At 39.2% G+C, this 25,246-nt stretch overlaps 1 long non-coding RNA gene across 3 annotated transcripts; it reads left to right on the top strand.

The window, feature by feature from the left end:
* LOC132693213 (uncharacterized) lies at nt 1–24,822 on the top strand. 3 transcript variants are annotated; one of them, XR_009616656.3, is made up of 6 exons: nt 1–338; nt 5,739–5,952; nt 6,499–6,726; nt 15,482–15,604; nt 24,036–24,157; nt 24,339–24,822. It is a non-coding gene; the product is annotated as an uncharacterized LOC132693213 (long non-coding RNA). The 3 variants fall into 3 exon arrangements; XR_009616655.3 differs by having other exon boundaries at nt 24,036–24,822; XR_009616657.3 differs by lacking the exon at nt 6,499–6,726 and having other exon boundaries at nt 24,036–24,822.
* The last annotated feature ends 424 nt before the right edge of the window (nt 24,823–25,246 follow it).

Raw genomic sequence — 25,246 nt, 5'->3', positions numbered from 1 at the left:
CTGAGTTGAGGTCGGACACTTTACCAACTGAGCCACCCAGGCACCCCTGTCATGGGACTTTTAAAAGCAGTGAGTTTTCTCTAGCTAGGAGCAGAAGGAGAAATCAGAGACTTTCAAAGTGTGAGAAGGACTTAGTGTAATGTTGCTAAATTGTAGATAGTAGGAACCAAACAAGAAGGAATGTCAGGGGGTCAGGGTGGAGGCCTCTGGGAGCAAAGAACAGCCTTGCCTAACAGTCTGAAAGGAAACCAAGGCACCAGACCTATAGCCACAAGCACCTGGATTCTGGAAACAACCGGAATGATGTTGGAAAAAGATTCTTTCTCAACAGTCTGCAGGTAAAAGCTCAGTCTGACTTTGATTTTGACCTTCCAAGAGTTCAGCCAAATCAGCCTGGGCTTCTGACATACAGAACTGTGAGCTAATAAAGGGGCATTGCTTTAAGATATTCAGTTTGTGGTAATTTGTTACACAGCAATAGAAAACTAATACACCTCCATTCTTCCTAAGTGGTCCTTTGGCATTATTTCTTTTTAAGAGGAAACCAGTTACTGCATGAAATTAATGGTTGGTTAAAGTAGACTCTTAAAATACAGCTTTTCTGGGTTTACATACACCTATAAACAGCATTCTTCTATGAAGTAATTTATGACAAGGCTGAATAGTTTAATGAGCCATAACATTTATAGTCATGTTAAATAAAGATAATCAAATATGCATTAAATATAAGAATCCTATAGTGTTCTAAAACAAATTCCTGGCCTCACTCATGTCAAGCCCATATTTTGTGCAAGATATTATAAAACGTAAGAAAAATATTATAATTTTCTACCTCTCTGACAGTCATGTTTATTCTAAAAAAAAAGGGAGACAGGGAGAGAACAAGACTGGTGGGGAGGGGTATATTATATTCCTTTACCTCTTTTTTTCTTTTTTAGTTTGAGATAGAGAGAGAGAGCACAAGCAGGGGAGAGGGGAAGAGAGAATCTTAATCATACTCCGTTCCTAGCAGGGCCCGATCCCAGGACCTGGGTTAATGACCTGAGCAACAATGAAGAGTCCGACGCTCAACCCCTTGAGCCACCCAGGAGCCCCTACGTCTGTTTGTTTTGTGTTTTTTTTTTTTTAAATCTTACTCTGGTCACTATGTATTTTTGATGAAAATAATTTTACTGTAATGTCAGAGGGGTCCTTAACTTTCAGCTCCTGTTGGAAATGTGTTGGTGAATAAATGAGACAAGGAAAAAAGGAGGAGAGTTTGTGCTGACTGAAAGGTTGCCAGTTTCATGGGCAGCCAGGAGTCAAGTTTGGACCAATCAGAGCTGGTCCCAGCCTCTTCATGGTAGAGCATAGCCATCACACCATTAGAATTAAACTTTCGAACCCTTTTCTTAAAGCACATGAGTCATGCAGAAAAAAATTAAATCAATGATACACTCTGAATAAATGAAACTTAAGTCAAGACCCGTATTATTATTTTACACTTAATCCCCAATGGAGGAACATTTATTTCCTTTTTTTTTTTTTTTTTTGGTGTCACTTAGCCAGGAGACCCTTAAACACAGCTTGCTACCAACCATAATTTACGCTCCGTTTCTGAGCGGCACCTAATAACTGCTAATTAAGTCTTTTGTAGTCTGACTCTGAGCTAATTAGGGTTAATTGAGCCTGCTTGTGCATTAGCTATTCTAGCTCTTGTCCTGATAATCAGGATTTTGGAGCACAGTGAATATTTAGTGAGTCTGTTAGCTTAGACTTCTTCCCACTGGGCATTGTGTTACAGGCCTTTGTCATATGTTAATGGGCAACAGTCAGGCCACTCTCTGCTTGATTTGCACCTTGCTTTATTGTGTGTGTGTGTGTGTGTGTGTGTGTGTGTAAACAGCCAAGGAATATGATAGAAGAATGAGTCCCAAAAGAATGGACAAAGCAACAAGGTTGGTGTCATGTTATTTCAGCTTTGATTTTTAATCATTAAAGAGGTTCACTAAGGGATATCTTCTCTCAGTGAATGAGAATGGGGCTCCTGAAGTTCTGTTTGTGATCTATAAATAAGACATTTTTAGTCCTCTTTCCTCGTCCTATTCATTAGTTCGATGGCTGCATCTTTGAACTGATTTTGAACTGTGGTGTATCAGGGAGCAGGATATTTATTATGATTGTCATCATTATTGCTATTTTAAGCATGATCACTTAGTTCATATTAACAGCCTGTATGAGAGCATCTCCATTTCAGACCAGTGACAATGAAGTCTGTCTTTGAAACTGTAAAACAAAAATGATCATTTAGCTTGGAATCTGATTTGACTGTTCAACTATCTTTACCACAAAAGCAATTCTACATAAAAACAAATTGTGAAACATGTCTTCTCTTTAGTTTTCATGGTCACACTTCCCAAGTTGAATGACAAAAACTCAAAAGATGATTTTTAACATCAGTTACAGCTTTTCTAATCTCACCAAGATGACTAGTTATTCAACAATTTCTTTATGTATGTTATCTGAGGAGCCAGGATTTAAAGCAAATAATCTGGCCATGGCAAAGATTAAAACAGTATTTCTTTAATGACCCTCTTGACAGGGAGATAGAGAGAGGTCATTCCCGAACCAAGAAGTCCATCTGATTTTTCCTTTCTATCTAATAGACACTTAACAAGAGTGTGTGCAATAAAAGAGTGACTTAGTGGATGAATTAGTGAATGAATGTGTATGAATAACACAGTAATTGGTACTATTACCTTCCGTCTCTGTTTACATGTGCAATCTAGATTTTTATGTTACGCAACTCTTTACACTTTATACTTTTGTTAGGTTGGCAGGTGAAAAAGATCATTAATTTCAAGCTCTCCCTTTACAGATGATGAAAATACAGATTATAGAGGTCAAGTGATAGACTCAAGTTCACTCATAATTAAATACTGGCAACGCTGAAATCCAAACTGGGGGGTAAAGTCGATGGATTTCATTGTGAACGGAAATTCTGAGCACTGTTATTGTCTGTGTCTGGTCATTGGCTGCAACCTCCTTTACCCTCAGAAATAAGACCAAGCCAGGTACAAAGACCTGAATTCCAAGCCTCTGTCTCTACACTAATGCCCACAGAGTATCCTCTGGCAGCAACCCATTTAACATAGGCTATCAATGAATATTTATTTTATTTTATGAAATTTATACAATGTGGTCCAAATAAGTCCATGTAAATGGAGAGATTCACTACAAAGCTTTTAATTTACAATAGAAAGCTCTCTCTAAAAACATATCCAAATTATAGAATGAATTAGTCATGTACCTATAGATGTGCCAAGGGGTGCACGAGTGACTCAGTCAGTTAAGCGTCCGACTCTTGGTTTCAATTCAGGTAATGATCTCAGGATTTTGTGAGTTCAAACCCCACGCTGGGCTCTGCACTGGCAGCATGGGGCCTGCTTGGGATTCTGTCTCCCTCTTTCTCTGCTCCTCCCCAATTCACGCAGTCTCTGTCTCTCTCAAAATAAATAAATAAACAAACTTAAAAAGAGTTAGAGGCTCTTGGGTGGTCTAGTCAGTTAAGCCTCTGAATTCAGCTCAGGTCATGATCTCATGGCTGGTGAGTTCGAGTCCCGTGTCGGGCTCTGTGCTGACAGCTCAGAGCCTGGAGCCTGCTTTGGATTCTGTGTCTCCCTCTCTCTCTGCCCTTCCCCTGCTTGTGCACTGTCTTCTCTCTCTCTCTTTCTCTCTCAAAAAATAAATAAACATTAAAAAAATTTTAATAAAACAATTATAGAGATGTGCCCACACATATAAAGGCTCAAATAAAGTTATACGTAAATAGGAGTATATAACTTCATAAGCAGAAACTACACATAGGTTTGGTTTCTTTTTAATTGAATCCAAAATTAATCCACAAAATGATTGCTTAATACATTACCACTGAGCTCCCCAAAACCTTGTGTCATGGCTTTAAACCTATGTTTCTTTTACACACATGGAAAAAAGTACTGCCAACAATCTGTGCTGCATTGAAATAATATCCAATGACTTAGTAGGTAGGGGAAATCATGGAATCTATAATTGTGGCCTAAAAAAACCCTGCAATTTAAAGCCTGCATGCTGCTGTTAAGGTTTTTGATCATACTAATCATGTTGATGTCAGGGTTTATTTCATAATAGGGATTTTATGATTCAGGAAAACAACTGTGATGGTTGAGAATAAGTTAAATGGATTTTTGTCCCAAATATTGTTCCAGAGAGTGATGTGAACATGTACTGCTGTGCTTCCCAGGGATTCCTCCATTTATTTTCCTCATAGCTCCTTGCATTCTACTGTGCTCAATATTACAGGAAATTCTTGATTTTTCTAGTGTGATTATAAGTACAGGCAATTCTTGGGGGGAAAGGGCCATGAAGAGTGCTGATGATTAGAATTAATCCAATTGTTCAAGATTCTCGACTAGTTCTTATTTTTATCTACATTGAATCATTGTTGTGATTGTATCTGGAATTTAATTGCTAGAACTGACTTTAATGTACGGAGGTGATGACACAGAGACATCAATGCCATTTAAAGAAGCTTTATAACTCATAGTTCCCAAGAGAAGGGAATATGCCACACCATGCAGGTCTATGTGGGGAAACAGAGTTTGGTCAGGAGTCAGAAAAAGCGAAAGAGAAACTGTTTTCCAGAGCTCTGTTGTGGTTTCTAGGGAAAGAACGGGGGAGATTGGATGAGCAAGCTTGAACACGTTCAGGATTGGACAGTTTAATTTCAGCAGGCTCTGAGCTATAGGGTGGTCTCTGATTATGCAGCACCTGACTTTGGGGTGATCAAGGGCAGGAGAAACATTGATTCCTTGAGAGTTACATAAAGGAGGTATTAAGGAGTGGGCTTTGGATTAATTGGTTTACATAGGAAAACTATGCTCCCAGGAGAGTCGCTTTCTGTCTTGGAATTAACCAGCCCTGGGGAGGGGCAGTTTCTCCCAGCCTGCAAGGCACCAAGATGTCCAAGCATCATAAAATATAGAAAATTAAAAAAAAAAAAACATGATTAATACAACTACTCCTGAATCTCTCTCTCTCTCTCTCTCTCTCTCTCTCTCTCTCTCTCTCTCTCTTTCTTCGTCTTGGCCTGTTCAGCTTCAAAAGGAAAGATTGGTCAAGGAAGGAACCAGACTGCAATTACAAATCAGAGGTTTTATTGGGTGTCATACATCATACTAAGACGACTCTTTTCACACTTGACTATGTTGTGAATGTGTTCCTCAAGAATTACATTAAAATATTAAGAAATTGGTTCCGTGTGTAATGCTACCATTTGCTAGTATATAAACCTGTTGTGGGTTTATATGCAAACCACTACTTAATATATCTTCTATATAATCTTCTTTCTCTTCAGAAACAAAGCTTCTCTCTCTCTCTCTCTCTTTCTTTTTCTCTCTTACACACACACACACACACACACACACACAACAAGGAAGAAAAATTTGGAAATCCTAGATGTAAATAAGCCTTAGATTTTATAACTGAAGATAAGCATGAATTAACTCTAGAACATTTTGCTGGGTCCTTGGACCCAGCATTTGAGGGACTGAATTCAAATCTTTACATTTCATTATCTAAACATCTATTTTATTTTTCCTTTCCAGCTTTTCCCTTTTCTTTCTCTCTTCTTACCTACCTCTTCTCTCTCTTTCCTCTTTTATTTCCTGTTATCTTTTTTTAACAAAAATTAAAAAAATGATTGTGCTCACATCATACAGTACGCTGGCTGAGTACTACTGATACGAGGATGAGAAGAAATATCAATATCCTCAAAGGATCCAAGAATTGGCAGGAAAATACTGCTGAAATATAACTGTTTTCTGGACATGCTAGGAGCTCTCCAAAGGAGAAAAGGCATGTGAAGGAGGAAGCATGGAGTAGGGAGCTTCTCAGAGGAAGAAACTCAAAACGAGAAAGGACAGCACTTGAAAGGTACAAAAAAGGAAGCGACACCCCGGGGACAGTAAGGATATGTGCTCAAGGGTGAAGGGGAATCTGGCGTCCTTAGGGAACTGAAAGTAGTTAAAACTGACTGAAGCTTGTGGGACATGGAAAACATAAGGGAGAAATAAGGCAAGAGCCAGATCATATCACATTGTAGACTTTAGATTTCATCCCCTCCATTCACAAATATTAATTGAGAGCCTGTTCTCAGACACCATTTGAAACACTGGCAATATGGCAGTCAACAAGACATCCAGAGTCCTTTTACGTTTCAGTGTAAATGCATCAACAAACACATGTATATAGTTGTGTCAGATGGTGGTATCTGTAAGAGGAAGGCCTGAGAGGGGGATGCTGTTTTAAATGGGATGATCAACCAGGGCCCCTGGGTGGCTCAGTTGGTTGAGCGTAATACCCAATAGGTCTCCTCGCAGAGGCTGAGGCCACACTCGCTGTCTCCCACTGCTGCTAATTGGGGCAGCACGGATTGTAACCCAGGTGTGCTGACTCCAACCCCCTGCTTCCCTCCCTCAGCTCATCCGGAGAAACACGGAGTCAGCGGGTGGTGCTGTGGGCGGAACTGAAGCATCCGCACCGTAAGCCCTTTGTTTCTCCTCTGAGCTGCGCCACCTCTGCTGTGGCCACAACACAGAGCCAGCAGTCTGTCCAGCGTCCAACCGTCTGCCTGGTTCCAGGGAGAGCAGTGAACACCTTTCTCGTGTACCAATTAATCTCTGATCACTAAGACTGCTGAACAGAGAGGTAGGAAGGGTGACATAAACTCTTGTTTTTAGGTTCGGAGCTGAGACCCCTGATTTATTTCACCTTGTTGATGGAACAGTAGCTAATGGTTTCGGTTCAGTACCCACTGGACTAGATTCAGGGAAGGCCGTGTAGGTGGAATCCCAGGAGAACACAGTTGGGGGGTGAGCCAGTGTGCCTCTAGTTAGGCTGGAATTCAACTGCCCCCAGGCTCAGGAGGCTCTGGGGGGCCCGGGAAATATTTACTGTGGTCTTCTTACAAGGTGTCAATGTCTTCATGACTATTTGTGTGTGAAAAGGTGTGTATTTTAGTTCTTCCTTTAGCCAGATAAACCCAATAAATATTCTCTTTGTGTCAATATAATAGTAAAGATGCTTGGTCCTTAGATTCCTTATCTTTAGCATGAATATAGTAACACCTCATGGAAATATTGTAAAGATCAAGTGTGATAATATACACAAAAGTGCGCTACAAGGTGCTATCCATACTTATGATGCTACTAGATTAGGCTGGATGTAGTTGTCTATAAAAAGCAATCATAATAATAATAATAATAACTGTTTGAAGCTTTCAGCATGTAGAAATTACTAGAGATGAACGGTCAGGAGCTGAATATATTTTCTCCTCTCACACCCTATGTCTCTGTCTCTGTCTCTCTGTCTCCCTGTCTCTCTCTCTCTACCTCTGTGTCTGTCTCCCTGTCTCTGACTCTGTCTCTGTCTGTCTCTGCTTGCCATCTCTCTCTTTCATGGGTGTATATTACTATGAAATGAGATGATCCATTCTAACATCTCCAATCCATTTTTACAAACCTTGAAAAGTGCTCAGTGTCCATGCTAGGGGTGCCCGGTGACCCTGGATCTCATGCTCCAGCCAGCCTCGTAGAGACAAGGTGCTATTACTCACCCTGAGTCTGTGCTTCTGTGAAAGTCAAGTTGCTCTGCCTGCGATTGATGGGGCCATCCTGGAACCAGCTCTACCAGAACCCTATACGAGCCCAGAGAAAACTGCCCCATGAGATTCTGAAATTGGTAGGGAAAATAAATGGAATTTTTCAGCTCCTAAAAGGGAATTACCCTCACTGGTGAGTGAGAAAGAAGAAAAATTACAGAGAGAGTGTTAGAGAGTTACTTAAAACACATTTTTATGCACTGGGCAACAGCAAGAAATTTGTCAGTAGTGGGCAGCGTTATGGTTTGCCAGAGCTATAAAAAGGTTATGCAAACAGTAACCCAAAAAGAATAGAAACACATTAGAATTTATAGGCCTAAATTGCTCACTATGTAAATGAAGCTTTCAAATATATATGGTTTATGGAAATTAATGTCATATTTATTACTCAGCTCTGAGATTAAAATTGGAACCACACTGATTAGGTAACATTACAAATCAATTCCCATAGAGAGAAATAATAATAATACATCAAAGTACAAATGCTCTGATTAAACAAGTTGATATATAAGAAGAAGAAAGATGTGTGCTTTTCCTGACTGCTGTTTCTGAATGCCAGTCAGTTTCCTCTTTATTCTTCCCAAAACAACAAGCTGAAAGTAAACAGACAAGCTGGTTATGACACTTCCCATTTCAGCAAATGTACAGGGAGAAAAAAAGAGCGAGGAAGATCCAGGCTCCTTCCCTGCAAGTTGAATATCAGATCTTGTATGTGCAACTTACCTGGCTGAATGTGGAGATCCTGCAAGTGTTACCATCAGCGTAGCATTTAGCCCAAGAGAAGGCAGGAAAGCAAACAATGTATCGCTGGCCCACCCTTTTTTCCAAGCGTCTCCATTCCCCCTAAATCTTTCAGGCAGGGGGGCAGGTGATAAAGCAGAGGGGATACTATTCCAGGATTGAAGCGCTCATTACTCAATTTGGTCCGATGGGCTAATGATCTATGGAAACTGTTGGGATCCATGATGTCCAAGAACGTTGCAACATTTCATTCCCAAGCGAGGAGAAAAGGTTTTACCAAAAGAGGACAGAATGAAAGTAAATTTAAATCCCAGTGCATCTCAGGGTCCCGTGTGAGGAAGGAGACATTTCTAGAAAGGTGCTTTCAAAGACCTCCTTGGGAGGACTCTGGAGCACAAAGAAGACCTGCTAGAAGTACCATGTGCCTGAATGGTTTGGGCCCACGTGTCCTTTTTTTTTTTTAATTTTTTTTAAGTTTTATTAATTTTTCAGAGACAGAGAGAGGCAAAGCGTGAGTGGGGGAGGGTCAGAGAAAGAGGGAGACAGAATCTGAAGCAGGCTCCAGGCTCTGAGCCGTCCGCACAGAGCCCGACGTGGGGCTTGAACCCACTAATGCGGAGGTTGTGACCTGTGCTGAAGTCAGACCCTTAACCAACTGAGCCACCCATGCTCCCCTTCCAGGTCTCCTTTTGTGGAGAGGTAGAGTGTCCCTGTAAGGGAAAGGGCCAACAGATAAATGAAGGAAAATTGAAAACAGACAAAAAAAAAAAAAAAAAATATATATATATATATATATATATATATGTATATTTAAATTTCTTTAAATGTTTTTGTTAATTTTGAGACACAGAGACAGAGCACAGAGGGACGAGGGGCAGAGAGAGGGAGACACAGAATCTGAAGCAGGTTCCAGGCTCCAAGCTGTCAGCACAGAGCTCCATGGGAGGCTCAAACCCAGCAACCGTGAGATCATGACCTGAGCCAAAGTTGGATGCTCAAACGACTGAGCCACGCAGGCGCCCCATAAATACATGCTTTTTAGTTGACGAAGTGAGTCCCTTTACCATGTTGCTTCTGCCCAGATCCATCCCAGATGTCTCATTTATGAAGCAAATCAAGATTGCTCACAGGTTAGCTGATGGGGAAGGTTTTTCCATTTAATGTAGCCTCAGTATTTTATAGAAGTACTATTTTTTCCCTTTGGTTCTTCTTTCACGAAAGTAAATATAATGACTGTATTCATCCTTAGTGTTGGGATGTCTTAGGTCTCATGGAAAATTCCCGCTTCGTGCCAATTACACCTCCAGGCATTGGGTGATATGCCAGAGTTGGGCCCTTCAGGCTTGACTTTAACATCTGCAGTCTCAGGTACACTCAGAACTGAAAAAAGACATGCTAGGACTCGCTCATTGGCATTGCCCTGTATTGATAAATAATATCTAATAGCTTCGGCACTTCACCATTTCATCTGGAGACTCTACCAAGTACAATAAGCATGTTTATTGAACTAGACTTGTCAGTCTTTGAATTCACTGTTGTGTTAATGCTTTCATGGTCTGGACATCATCCTGGGTCCCGATGTCCAGATGCTTCCATTTTTAAAATGGATGTTCCAGGAATTATGTGCAGGGTCCTGTGCCAGGTGCTTTAGTAGACGCCAAGGTGAAGGAGGTGAGAGCCCCGTCTTGAGAGGCTATCATCCAGTAGTGGAGACACGACAGATAAATAATGACCTTGTTTTATTATTAATTTTAGTGTCACAAAAGAGATACAGGCCCTGATGGGCTCAGTCACCACTCAGTCTTGTGTAACTCCTCACTCAGGTTCCAAATCAATTTACTGAGTCAATTCACATCCTGGTATCTGTTATGTGATAATGGTTTCTCCTTACATGTTTACCTTTTTTTTCCTGGACTAACTTTCCGTTCTGCTCGTTTGGTACCAGCCATAAATGAATCTTGGTTTCTGGTTTTGTTATTTCTTTTCCTGCAGCTAGTGGTCTCTGAGAATAGGGAAAGGCTTCCTGAAGAAACCCATGGCATCTGGCCCTTGAAATCTGTGGGGTTAGGCTATTGGACACAAAAGCCAAGAGGTAGGCTGCCTCTACTTCTTGGCCCAGCCACACCTCCCTGGAGACAAGAGTGAGTTCCCTCGTTTCTATACGTCATCCTATTTAGATCAGCTAAAATAGTAATAATACTAAATAATACCTGCTAGCTTCAGAACATCACCATTTCATCTGGAAACTACCGAGTAAGATAAGCATGCTTACTGCCCAGATTGAACGTGGTCATGTAGAAATCAGTGTGGCAAGAAGGCCACAAGGGACAAGACGGCCTTTCATGCAGAAGAAACATCATGAACCAAGACAGAAAAGGGGGAAGCATATGTGTTAAGTTGTTTTGCAGATCGGCTGGAGCATAAAGGACACACAAGAGACACAAGGGAGAGAAAACTTTAGCAGTTATGTTAGGATTAACCTGGAAGGTTTCAAGTATGTGGGATATGAGGACTTAATTTTATTGGCAATGGGAAAATAGGAAAGGAAGATTTTTGAACGGGAGATCACAAGATTAGAGCTAACCTTAGGAAGTGTAAGTTGGTGGCCATGTATGGAATGTTTTAGAGTAGAAGAGAAGGAAGGGAGGAAGGAAGGAAGGAAGGGAGGAAGGGAAGAAGGGGGGAAGAGAGGAAGGGATGAAGGAAATTAGGAAGTAGTTATAACAGTTCCTGAAGCACTGTGCTGATCTAAAGACCATGGGTATAGAAAAAGAGGGGACTCACTATTGTTGCCTTTGGGGAGGCGTGGATGGGCCAAGAAGCAGAGGTAGCCTACATCGTGGCTGTTGTTTCCAATAGCCTAACCCCACATAATACCTTATAGAGTTTGTGGGAAGCAAATGGGAGGGGGAAGTAGGGAGAGAAATATTTCTACAGACTATAAGAAGTGTTCCCCTGGACTGTAGGGAGAAAGAGGTCTGTGGCTCACGGAGTTGCAGGAGCAGATTCCCGAAAAAGCCTAGCAGCACAGACAAGCACTTAGGCACAGAGTACACAACCTTGTAAGATTCTTCCCTTCCAGGCAGGAGGAAGAAGAACCTAAAGATACCATGCAAATGGGAGAGATATATCTCATCACCACAGATATCTAATAAATAGGGGCTCCTGGATGCCCTGGAATGGCATACGGCCTGACCTCCAGGTACAGGAAAATGAGGAACCCCAGATGTGCTGACCTTGAACCTCTCACCGACATAGCAGGAATAGGACTCAAGAGAGAAATTACATTGATTCAGAGATAGTTAAAAATGCCCATTTCTTGGGGCACCTGGGTGGCTCAGTCGGGTAAGTGTCTGACTTCAGCTCTGATCATGATCTTGCAGTTTGTGAGTTGGAGCCCCGCATCGGGCTGTGTGATGTCAGCACAGAGCCCACTTCAGATCCTCTGTGCCCCATCCCCCTCTCTCTGCCCCTCCCCTACTCTCTCTTTCTTTCTCTCTATCTCAAAAATAAATAAGCATTTTTTAAAAAGTGTTCCATTTCTTATTCACCCGGATTTGTATACTAGAATTCACATACTCTAAACACCTTACATATTTTTGTATTCTGGGCATATAGCACAGCATGTCCTAAGCAGTCTATACCCAATAAATAGAGGAACATAAATGTAAGTGGATGAGGTTCAAGATAAATCCAATTTACAAACATATTTGCTCCATAGTACACAATAATAGAAATGTCTGTACATATATTTACTACTGATAATTGCCTACTTTTTTCTCCAAATATCTGATTTCTTTGTTTTTAAAATCAAATTACCAGACCACATACAAGTAAAATAAAATTCTTTTGCTCATCTGAAAGTTCCCGATTTTTTAGACTTTCATTTTATTTTTTTTAACTCAAGGTAAGCCTAATATAGTTCACAGATTTTAAATCCCAAGAGACAGCAATTGTTCTATTTAGTTACAACATTAACTGTGAGGAAAATGGAACTATTCTGCAGAAAAATTTAATTATGGCTTTAACAGCAATGAATGTTTAGGTTTTTTTTTTTTTTTTTTTTTTGTAAATAAGGTACTCACTTCCTTTCCTTGCCACAGTTCACATTTTTTTTATTAATGGTTTGCATCGATGTCCATCAGAACTGAGTGTATTTCCTGACAGAATCTTCCCCCAGATTTGTGTTTGTTTATTGACCCAACAATGTCATACAACAGCCAACCTACGTATTCATTCCTATGCCCTGCAAATATCTAGTAAGTCTCAAATAGGGGTGCAGCCCAAGAATATCCTCTCTCATATTGGCTGCCATTTACATGTGGGACCAGGCATTTTTCCATGGAAAGAGAGCCTCTGCTACCATGAGTAAAACCTCCGTATAGTCAATGCTGAACAAGAAAACTAGGACCATCATATGAAGTCTTATTTTCTTCCCCAAATTCCAGTTTGGCTATATATTGGATTAAGGTTCTCCTTGTCTTATAATAGAAAAAATTGCCTAAAGACCTGGCACGTTTTTACGCCAATAATTTTTACCCATGTTTCTATGGCACTAAGTTTTCAAAGTGTTTGTTTGGGGTCCTTTACCTCGTATTTGTCTTGATCCCTACAGGTGAACAGACATGTAGAAAAGCTGAGAGATATAAAGCGACATATTCAAGGTCACGTAGGTGGCTTAAGGCACAACAAAAATGAGCACATAATCCTTTATACCACTTCAGTCACTGATTGCTCTGCCAAGGCTTCTAAGAGGCCATTATGTGCTAGGTGTATTCTAAGCCCTTTAAATAAAACCATAAAGAGGTATAGCCTTTGTCATTAACAGAGTCATGGTACTTTATAAACAATTGGTCAGGAACGGGGACAATTGTAAAACAACATAATGAATACAGTTTTCCAGGCTGATTTTACTTTTTGTCACAAAGCATAAGAATTAAAATTTAATCCAGCTATTCTACCTTTTTTTGTTTTCATTGTTTTTCCTGTTACACTCATATTTTTACAGACACAGTGCACCAGGAATGTGCATAGCTATGGATTCTTAGCAAGGGGCGATTTGGTCACAAGAGACAAAAATTGTTTCAAATTGGCTTAAGTGTAAGCCAGTTATAAGGACACAGAAATCACAGGATCCCAAAGCAGAAAACACAGACAGGCCCCAATATGGAAAGAGGACTGGACTTTGGAAGACTCTGGAAGCTGTCAAGGATGAAGGAAGTTTCTCTCCCTGTCTCCTTATCTCCCTGATTTTATCAAATCACTTGCAGGGGCATTTTTGTCCATGCATTTGTTCTGTTTTTCTATGTGAAAGACAAAATGCACTGGACAACTAAGGTGATTTTATTCAGGATATTGTCATAGAAAAAACACTCATTAATGAGGAACATCTTAAGGAAAGTGGAGAAAACTTGGGATTTTATAAAACAAAAGAGTCATTGAGGAAAGCCAGAGGTAGATCTTATCTAAGAAAGGCAAGGTAGGGTTCTTTTTTTTTTCAATGTTTATTTATTTAATTTTGAGAGAGACAGAGAGAGCAGGGGAGGGGTAAAGAGAAAGGGAGACAGTGAATCCCAAGCACGCTCTGACACAGGGCTCGAACCTACAAACCGTGAGATCATGTCCTAAGCTGAAATCAAGAATCAGACACTCAACCAACTGAGCCATCCAGGCAACTCCAAGGTAGGGTTCTTTATAATGAACTGTTTATCCTATTCCAAAAGGATCACAATAGGTTAGGGGGACATCTCCACTGCTTTCTAGGACTTCTCTTTTCTGTGAAGCTTGGTTTGCTTACCAGCATACATGACCCAACAATGGCCATTGTGGACCCAGAGTCTACCTGATCTCCTGTCTCCAAAGATAACCACGAACCAAGTGCTGATTAATTTTTCAAGAGGAAGAGAATTAGGAAAAAACCTCAAGGGTCAGCTATTTACCTCAAATGCAATAATCTCACAAAAGCTGAGGTCAGTGAATCATGTTATGAAGACCCATCTCTTCTGTTGTATTGGTGGGGAAGGAGAAGGATGGAGTTTTCCAGGAAGAAATTATAAGCAAGAAAACACATCAATAAATATCAGTTACCTAGATGATTGTGGTGTGGCCTCTTGGAATGCCAATATTACTAGGTACTTGGGGGGGTAGTTATTTACGTATTAAAATAGATGGGATCTGATCAAGATTCTGTAAATATACCTAGCTTCATTTCTACTGAAAATTTCTAGAAATGACCAAAAATATATAAAAGAAAAACAAATTCTACCAGCATTTAAAGTCAAGAAAGTGTGCCAATAGCAACTTTGAGGACTTCTAGAAGAAAAGAGTAGATGGCTTTGGATCAATTCATTAAGAAACAAAGTTCACTGATATTTAGAAAAAGTCTTCATCATAGGAATGTAGGATAATTTGACATTAGGCGACCTAATGATACATCTCACCACATAAACTTATAAAAGAGAAAAACAATAGAAGATATGTATATGTATATGTATATACATATATATATTTTTAATTCAACTCTCATTCTCTGTAAACATTCAAAACAAGCTAGGCATAAAAGGATTCAACCATGTGGCTATTGGCTGGCTCAGTGGGTTAAGCAGCTGACTTTGATTTGGGCTCAGGTCATGATCTCATGGTTGTGGTATTGAGCCCATGTAGAGCTTCATGCTGGGAATGGAGCCTGCTTGGGGTTCTCTCTCTCCCTCTGCCCCTCTCCCCTGCTTGCACTCTCTCTCTCTTTCTCAAAAAAAAAAAAAGATTCAATCCTAATTTATTTAAAAGAATTTTCCAGAAACCTATATACAGCCTCATCTTTATTATTAAAAACAGAAAAATTCCCATTGTAACAAACTAACAAATTTCCTCAGGTTTTCTTCATTTGTCCAAAACTCCTTGACCTCTATTTCAGCCCCTAATGAATAAGTAACAGGAGCTGAAAGATTTGGTTCAGTCCAACTTTATTTAAAATATACGAAGTCCCACTAATGTAAACAGTTTCTCTAGGTACAACTATATATTCTCTGTGATAATTACTCGACATTTTCATTTCTTCCCCAGCCCCCTGGCTCTACAGTTGGCATCTGTGGTATGGGGAGAACCTTCATAACTGTGTGACATTGGACAAAAGGGGAACCTCTGGCTTCCCATGGGCACCTGGGTGTGCACCATCTGCTAGCTGAGGTATGTACATTCTTCTAGTGCCTTTATTTAACCTCTGTGGCTCATAGAAATGTGGCTTCTCTCTCCTTGGCTCTGTGTGGGCCTTATGGCCTCTCCATACTTCAGCAGTATTCCTGCAGGTCTCTCTGCTATAGCTTCTGTCTGTAGGTCTTTGTCTTAACCTCCTTTGGATTCTGGATGAGGCCACCCATCACTCACCAAGTCATCCCACCGAGCAAGCCCTATGGAAAGCCTTCTGGACAGATTGGACCTTGAATAACCCCAAAGAATTCCTTGTTCACTTTCTCTCTGCCTGGCCCAAGCTGCTCTTCACTATTATACCCATTGTTGGTATAAACCCAGACTACAGAGCAGTAGAAAAAAAATTGATGTCAGCAAGATCACAGGATATGTGTTTCCAGTGTCCTTCCTCTAGCAGAAATATTAATTTGAGTAACTATCCACACTTGAAAAGGAGAGTAATATGAGCACCTTACTTCAATGCAAACCCTGAACCAGACCCACTCCTGTGAATGTCAGCACCAGGCCAGCCCCTGTGGTCTGAGGACCTGTGGATCTAGCTTCCAGGTATGCCTCAGTGCCAAGGGCTCCCACAGTTCCAGGCCTTAAATCAGCACCCAAAGCTCCAGGCTCCAAGCTCAACATAGTGCCAGACCAGCTCCAGTGGACCCAGGCCCCCATTCTCCCCCAGAACCTGGCCAGACTCATGGGCCCAATCTCCAAAATGGCACCTGTAGCCCCAGCTTCCAAACTGGTCCTTGTTATCCCAGGCTCCCAGCCTGCCCCAGTGCCAAAGCCAGCTCCCACAGACCCAGTCTCCATTCTGGATAACAGAGATGTAGGATCCTAGTTCACCCTAACACCAGGATTCCTCCAAGCTCCAGGTCAGCACTCATAATCTTAGGTTCCAGTCCAGTACCAATAGACCCAAGATCCAGAACCATCCCCACAGTCCAAGCCTGTGTGAACACCAGGTCAGCCCTCACAGACCCAGATGCCAGGTTGGCTCCCACAGACCCAGGCTACCAGTCTGCTTTAGCATCAGGCTTATGTAACTTTACAAATACTATTAAATACACACACACACACACACACACACACACACACACACACACATTATGGTAGTCCAAAAGAAACAGAGAAAGAGAAATCTTATTTGTAAATAACAGAAAACTTTCTCTGGAGGGAGGGAAATGAACATTCAGATCCATGAAGTCCAAAGAGCCCAAATAGATTAAATATAAAGAGATCTTTACAGAGACACATTATAAAGCCTCAGAAGTCAAAGACAGAGAATTTTAAAAGAAGCAAGAGAAAAATAGTATCATATACAGGGTAATCCCCATAAAACTATCAATGAATTTCCCAACAGAAGCTTTGCAGGACAGGAGAAAGTAGGATGGTATATTCAAAGGGCTGCAAGCAGGGGAAAAAAACTACCAACCAAGAATACTATACCATTTAAAGTTGTCCTTCAAAAATGGAGGAGAGATAAATATTCTCTTAGACAAACAAAACCTGCAGGAGTTTATTACCACTAACAACTGCCTTATAAGAAATGCTTCTCAGAGTTCTTCAAGTGCTACCAATGTGAAAATGCTACCAATGCTACCAATGTGAAAACACATGGAAGTATAAAATTCACTATAAAAGTAAGAATGTAGTAAAATTCAGAATATTTTATATACCACCAGAATGTCCTGGTGGTATATAAATCACTTTTAACTCTGTCATAAAAGTTAAAAGGAAAAAGCATAAAAAATAACTATAACTATAATAATTTGCTAATGGTGACACCATATATATACAAGATATAAACGGTGACATCAATAACATGAAATGTGAGAAGAGGAGAAGCTCAACGGTAGAGATTTTGCATGTAGTCAAAGTTAAGTTGTTATCAGATTAAAATTAACTTTTATAATAAGATGTTTTAAGTGCATCTGATGGTAACCACAAATATAAAGACACCTGTAGTAGATACAAAAAATGAAGGAATCTAATCATATCACAACAAATAAATCATCAAATCACAAAAGAAGAAAAGAGGAAAGAAACACAGGAACTACAAAGTAGTCTGAAAACAATTTTTTAAACGGCAAGAGTAAATCCTCATATATCAATATTTTCTTTAAATGTAAACGGATTACATTTTCTTATTTTTTCTTTTTTTTAATGTTTATTTATTATTGAGAGACAGAGCATGAGCATGGGCGGGGACGAGGAGGCAGAGAGAAAGGAGGAGACACAGAATCCAAAACAGGCTCCAGGCTCTGAGCTGTCAGCACAGAGCCCGATGTGGGGCTCGAATCCACAAACCACGAGATCATGACCTGAGCCGAAGTTGGATGCTTAACCAACTGAACTACCCAGGCACCCCAAGATTTTCTACAAAATACATAGATTGGCTGCATGCAGGCTGAAAGTGAAGGGATAGAAAAACATATCTCATGTAAATGGTAAACAAAGAGAGTAAGGGAAGGTGTGCTTATATCACACAAAATAGAAACTGTCACAAGAGACCAAAAAATGTAGCTATGTAATTAATCACAAAGCAGTCAATTCATTCAGAGGATGTAATAATTGTAAATATATGTGCACCTACTGTATACAGTACCTATATAAAGTACACAGTATATGTAGTGCAAAGTACATAAAGCAAATACAATCAGAACTGAAGAGAGAAATAGAAGCAATAGAGTAAGAGTAGGGGACTTCAATACCCAACTTTCAACAATGGAATCATCATCCAGAAATAAAATCAGTGAGGAAAGAGCAGAATTGGACCTAACAGACATATGCGAAATATTCCATCCTACAGCAATAGAATACACATTCTTTTCAAATGCACATGGTACGTTCTCCATAGTAGATCACATGTTAGACCACAAAACAACTCTTAACAATTTTATGATTGAAATCATATCAAGTATTTTTTCTGACCACAATGGTATGAAACTAGAAATCAATAACAGGAGGAAAGTTGGAAAATTTACAAATATATTTACAAATTTACAAATACTAATCAACACACTCCTGAACAACCAATAGGTAAAAGAAGAAATCAAGGAAAATTTAAAAATCTTGAAACAAATGAAAGTGAAACACAACATATGTACCAAAACCTATGGGATGCAGCAAAAGCAGTTTCAAGAAGGAAATTCATAGCAATAAATGCCTATGTTAATTAAATGAAGGATTCCAGATAACTCAAGAAATTAGGGGGAAAAAAAGAACAAACTAAACCTAATGTTAGCAGAAGGAAGGAAATAAAGATCAGAACAGAAATAAGTGAAATGGAGACTAGAAAAATAGAAAAAAATCAGTGAAAATGAGTTGGCTTTCTGAAAAGATAATCAAAATGGACAATTCTTTAGCTAGCTTAACTAAGAAAAAAGAAGTTTCAAATAAATCAAATTATAAGTGAAAGAAGAAATTACAGATGACAACAAAAAAATAAATAAATAAAAGGATCATAAGAGATTACTCTGAACATTTGCCATGCCAACAAATTCAATAACAGAGCAAAGATTGCAAGTTCCTAGAGACATACAACTTAGCAATGCACAATCAAGAAAACTACAAAATCTGAACAGATGAATAACCAACCAGTGAGGAGATTGAATCAGTAATCAAAGCTCTCCCAATATAAAAAAGCCAAGACTTCATGGCTTCACTGGTGAACTCTACCAAACTCTTAAAGAAAAATTAATGCCAATCCTTCTCAAACACTTACAAAAATTGGAGATGAAGGAACACTCCCAAACTCATTTTACAAGGCCAGGATTACTCTGATACCAAAGACAGACACCAAGAACACTACAAGGAAAAACATATATAGGCCAATATCTCTGATGAACATGGATGAAAAAATTCTCAACAAAATATCAACAAGCCAAATTCAACAGCATATTAAAAGAATCACATATAATGGTCAGATGGGATTTATCCCTGAGATGTAAGAATGGTTCTACATGTACAAATCAAGAAATGTGATAAATGACATCAATATAGTAACAGACAAAGAACATAATAATGATCATCTCAATAAATGCAGAAAAAGCATTTGACAAAATTCAACATCCTTTCATAATAAAAACTCTCAACAAACTGGGTATAGAGAGAACAAACCTCAAAGTAATAAGGCCATACATGACAAGCTCACAGCTCTCAATATATTCAACAATGAAAACCTGAAATCTTTTTTTCTCAGGTCAGGAATAAGACAAGCATGACCACTCTCACCACTTTCATTCAAAATAGAAGTCCTGGACCTAGAAATTAGGCAAAAACAAACAAACAAACAAACAAGCAAAAACAGAAATTTCTTCTATTTGCAGATAACATGATATTATATTTTAAAAACCCTAGAGTCCACAAAAAACTCATAAAACTCATAAAGAAAATCAGTAAATTGCAGCATACAAAGTCAACATATAAAAACCAGTTGTATTGCTATGTAATAATAATACACTACTCCAAAAGAAATTAAGAAAAAAATCCTATTTACAATAGCATCAAAAATAAAATTAAATGCATAACAATAAATGTAACCAGGAAGTGAAAAATCCATATACTGAAAACTATAAAACACTGATGAAAGAAATTGAAGAAGATACAAATAAATGAAAGGATATCCCATGTTCATAGATCAGAAGAATTAATATTATTAAAATGTCCACTCTACCTAAAGTGATCTACTTATTCAATGCAGCTATCAAAATTACAATGGCATTTTTCACACAATTAAAAAACATCCTAAAATTCATATGAAACCACCAAAGACTACAAGTAGCCAAAGCAATCATAAGCAAAAAGAACAAAGTAGGAGACCTCACAATACCTGATTTTAAAATATACTACAAAACTATAGTAACCAAAGTAGCATGGTACTGGCATAAAATCAGACATGTAAATCAATGGAACAGAATAGTGATCCCAGAAATAAATCACACATTTATGTTTAATTGATCTTTGGCAAAGGTGCCAAGAACATACAATAGAGAAAGGGCAGCCTCTTCAATAAGTTGTGATGGGAAAACTGGTTTTCCACATGTAGAAGAATAAAATTGGACACTTATCTCACTCCATATATAAAAATCAAATTAAGATGGATTAAAGCCTTAAATATAAGACCTTGAAACTGTAATACTGTTAAAAGAAAACAGGGAAAAATCTTCTTGACATTGATTTGGGCAATGATATTTTGGATATGACTCCAAAAGCACAGGTGGCAAAAGCAAAAATAGACAAAACAGTATCAATCTGAAAAGTTTCTGCACAGCATAGAAAATAATCAACAGAGTGAAGATACAATCCATGAAATGGGAGAAAATATTTGTAAATCATCTATCTGATAAGAGGTTAATATCCAAAATATATAAAAAAACTCAAACAACTCAATAACAAGAGAACATATACTTAATTACAAAATTAGCAAAGGATGGAAATAGACATTTTTCACAAGAAGACATACAAACAGGGGCTCCTGGGTGGCTCAGTCAGTTAAGCAACTTCAGCTCAGGTCATGATCTTGTGGTTTGTGAGTTTGAGCCCTGCATTGGGCTCTGTGCTGACAGCTCAGAGCCTGGAGCCTGCTTTGGATTTTGTGTCTCCCTCTCTCTCTGTTCCTTTCCCCCTCATGCTCTGTCTCTCTGTGTCTCTCAAAAATAAATAAACATTATTTTTTTTTTAAAAAAAGAAGATATATGACCAAGAGATATATGAAAAGATGCTCAACATCACAAATCATCAGGGAAATTGAAATCAAAACCATAATAGGATATCACTCAGTGCCTGTTAGAATGGCTATTATGAGTAGACTAGAGATAACAAATATTGGTGAGGATATGGAAAAAAAGGACCCCTTGTGTACTCTTGGTGGGAATGTAAATTGGTATTTACATTGGTGTTTTGTAAATTGGGAATGTAAATTGGGAGTGTAAATTGGTAAAACATGGTATTTACATAGTGGCTACTATAAAAAACAGTATGGAGGGTCTTGAAAAAACTAAAACTAAAGCTATATATGAGCCAACCATCCCAATTCTATGTATATATCCCAAGGAAATGATATCAGAATCTTGAAGGGATATCTACATTCCCATATTCAGCATTACTCACAGTAGCCAAGATAAGGAAACAACCCAAGTGTCTGTCAATGGGTGAATGCATAAAGATGTGACATCTACCTATATGCAATGGAATATTAATCAACCATGACAAAGAAGGAAATTCTGCCATTTGTAACAACATGAATGCATCTAGAAGACATTATAAGTGAAATAAACCAGACAGAGAAAGGCAAACGCTGTATTATCTCACTTGTGGAATCTAAAAAAAAAAAAAAGTCAAACTCATAGAAGCACAAAGTGGAAGAGTGGTGGGAGGAGGAAGAGATATTAATCAGAGGATACAAAGTTACAGGCATGTAGGATGAATAATTCTAGACATCTAACATATAAGTGTGACGATTATAGTTACCAATCCTGTTTTGAACAATGGGAATATGCTAGAAGAGTAGATTTCTCGTGCTTAATCATCAAAAAACATGGTAATTATGTAAAGAGATATGTTAATTAACTTGATTATAGCAATCATCTCAATATATAGATCTAATCATCATGTTGTACACCTTAAATATATATAATTTACATTTAAAATATATAAATAGAAAAAAGAATTATTCAAAGGTTGTTGTGCTTAGACAACAATGGTAACAAATGGAAGGAAGGAAGGAAGGAAGGAAGGAAGGAAGGAAGGAAGGGTGTTTCCATTCATTAGGAGAGAGGCCAAGGAAGGAAAGGACTCCTAATGGTGGAATTCACTTCCCTTATTCTGTCTCCAGGCCAGTGTTTAACTCCAGATACTATAGCTTCTCCCAGGTCAATTCAATGTCAAGAGGTACTCAAGTAAATCTTCCTTTTCCCTGACAAATCCCTTACTCCATTTTTCCCTGATATCACATAATACAGGGTGTCTCCCAAGAAGTAGGCCACCCTTGCTAAAGCACCAATCACAGCTTGCTACTATCACCCAACCAAGAAGTCATAGTCAGGGCCTGGCTTGCAGGAAAGAAAGCCTGGAATGAAAGGAAATGTGGGCAAGTGTCCCATGGGGAAAGGTTAAAACATAGAACTTCAACAACAACTTGATTGAGCAGATACATGCCAGGGAGAGAACTCAGGGAGGCTGTAAGAGGGAAAAGTAGGTCAGTGAGATCCTTGACAAGGATGATAGAATTCACGGTCTTACCAGCTGAATTTCGTACTGACTTTGTTGACAGAAGACCAGTGTGTTCCCGGAGGCATTAGCTAAGGGGATCCCTTCAGAACCTCTTATTAGGGAAACATATGTGCTGTATAAAGTGCAGACAACTGAGCGGGGGGGTGGGGGAGATTGGCTACCCCACATGAAAGTCATGAAGAGCTCCCTGCTAGCTTCTTGTCACAAAGTTAGGTTTATTGACTATTCTAGTCTTTGTTTCCTGTGACTTATCTTTGTAGGGTCTTAGAAGCACACACACTCCTCCCCAGTGGAGTGGATTTATTAAGAGTCATATACCAGCTCTCAGAAGTGTCTTCGGGCTAATCAATATGCTGAGAGGCTCTATAAAACAGGCGATAGCCATCATAGCATGTCCAATTTGTCTGTGTTTTCACTTTTACATCTGTTAAAGGTCAGGGACTATATTTATCACAACCAAATATACGTGGGTATTGAAAAGATATCATTGCCAGCATATTGTTTTGAAATGGGATGGGGTGTGACAAGGCTTCCTTCTGGTTTCTGAAAAGTTCAAATTAAATTAAAGCACATTACACGTTTATATGCTCCTTTCCATCAAAAGATTCCAAAGTACTTAAACAACTTTAATTAAGTTGCTCCAGCATCTCTCAGGAGCAAATCAATATTTTTCATACTCCTTGTTACAGGCTAGGGAAATAAAGCCCAGCACTGCCCCCCACCCCTAGCTCAGATTGAACATTTTTTCTTTGAAATGGGGAAAATTCCTCTTGAATATATTTAATTACAAATGAGTAAAACTTTCCTCTTAATGTACTTTACCTTTTTTTTCCTCTGTTAGAGATGAGAAGGAAAAAAAAAAAAGTAAGCAAGCCCCACATAAGAATTTGAGAAAAATACGATTTGGGGGAAGCCTGGATATTGAAAGCAAAAACAGAATATATTTTTCATCTCTCAGTCAATATGGGAGACTATCTGATTTTTTTCAGCCTATGAACAAAAGAAATATAGCCATACTGTCAGACCCCAAAAAGATTAAGAAAATAATAAAATCTAGATTCACAAAAGCAACAGAACCAACTCTTCACTTCAAAAGTGTCACCAGAGAGAGTCAGAAAGTGTCCCTCTGTAAACCTGTGGAAGAAAGGGATCTGGGTGCTGACTTTTCCTTCTGTTCTCTTTGTAGGATAATTGGGTTTCCTGTGTCTTTTGAGTGAGGATTGACCTTCTCTGCTCTCAAAATGTCTAATTGTCCATCGGGGAGAGTCTAGGCTCCAGCAGCAAGCAATAGATGTTGAGCTGTCCTCGGTATGACAGGAGGGCAGGAAAAGGCTGCTCTGCCCACTCAGAGGTGGCACCACCGGGACTCGGGAAAAAAAAATAATCTAGGAGGAAAAAAGCAAGTTTACTCACACTTCTCTACCTGGGGGCTACTGTTTGTAGGAAACAAATTGCTATAATAATAGCTACACTTCTGCCACCTTCCTAGGTTCACCTTGGAGACGGATTTAAGCTCCTGAGATGGAGGTTTTTTGCTGTTAAAGTGAAAGCTTGAGTGCCTGCAACTGTCCCTTAATGGCTTTTGGAGATAGAGGCCTTCTGCATCTCCTGCGTCGGAAAGCTCTGAATCACAGGAGCACCTCAGCTGAGCTGTATCTAGACTTGTATTTAAATAGCGGCTTCACTGCACAGCACAAGCTCTAATTCTCTGTTCATAGCATGAAGCAAAGGGAAATGGCAGCCATTGGACATGATAAATCGACGTTCTAGGCTTATACCCATTTGGTAATGTGTTCTGAGACATTTTATCCTAATATCCTCTAAGGTAGTTTTGGTAGATTGTGGTGATCAGGAGGACATTTAGAGTCTCTCTCTGTGTTCTCACACACACACTGCCAGGGAGAAATACCTTCCCAGAAAGAAGATTGGTTTTTGATCTACAATACACAAATATAATAAAAGAAGTTGACAGAAAAGGCTAACCAATGCTGCATCTACTTTCTCTGTTGGCACCTCTAGAAAAAATAAATCAATTGCTTCTCGGCCTTTTGGCTAAGATCAAGTGTAGAAAAAACAAACCAGGGGTGCCTGGGTGGCTCAGTCGGTTGAGCAGCCCACTTTGGCTCAGGTCATGATCTCTCAGTTTGTGAGTTCAAGCCCCATGTCAGGCTCTGTGCTGACAGCTCAGAGTCTGGAGCCTGCTTTGGTTTCTGTGTTTCCCTCTCTCTCTGCCCCTCTCCTGCTCATGCTCTGTCTCTGTCTCTCAAAAATAAATTAAAAGGTTAAAAACATTTAAAAAAGAGAGTTTAGAAAAAATAAATCAACATTATGTTTCTAAAGACTCACTTAGGAAGGCCTACACATAGGATAATCATACACACCAGTTATGCCCATTTT

This window comes from Panthera onca, chromosome B1 (assembly GCF_046562875.1).
Source record: "Panthera onca isolate mPanOnc1 chromosome B1, mPanOnc1 haplotype 2, whole genome shotgun sequence".
In the NCBI taxonomy this organism is placed as follows: domain Eukaryota; kingdom Metazoa; phylum Chordata; class Mammalia; order Carnivora; family Felidae; genus Panthera; species Panthera onca.
This window is presented reverse-complemented; position numbering and strand designations above follow the sequence as displayed.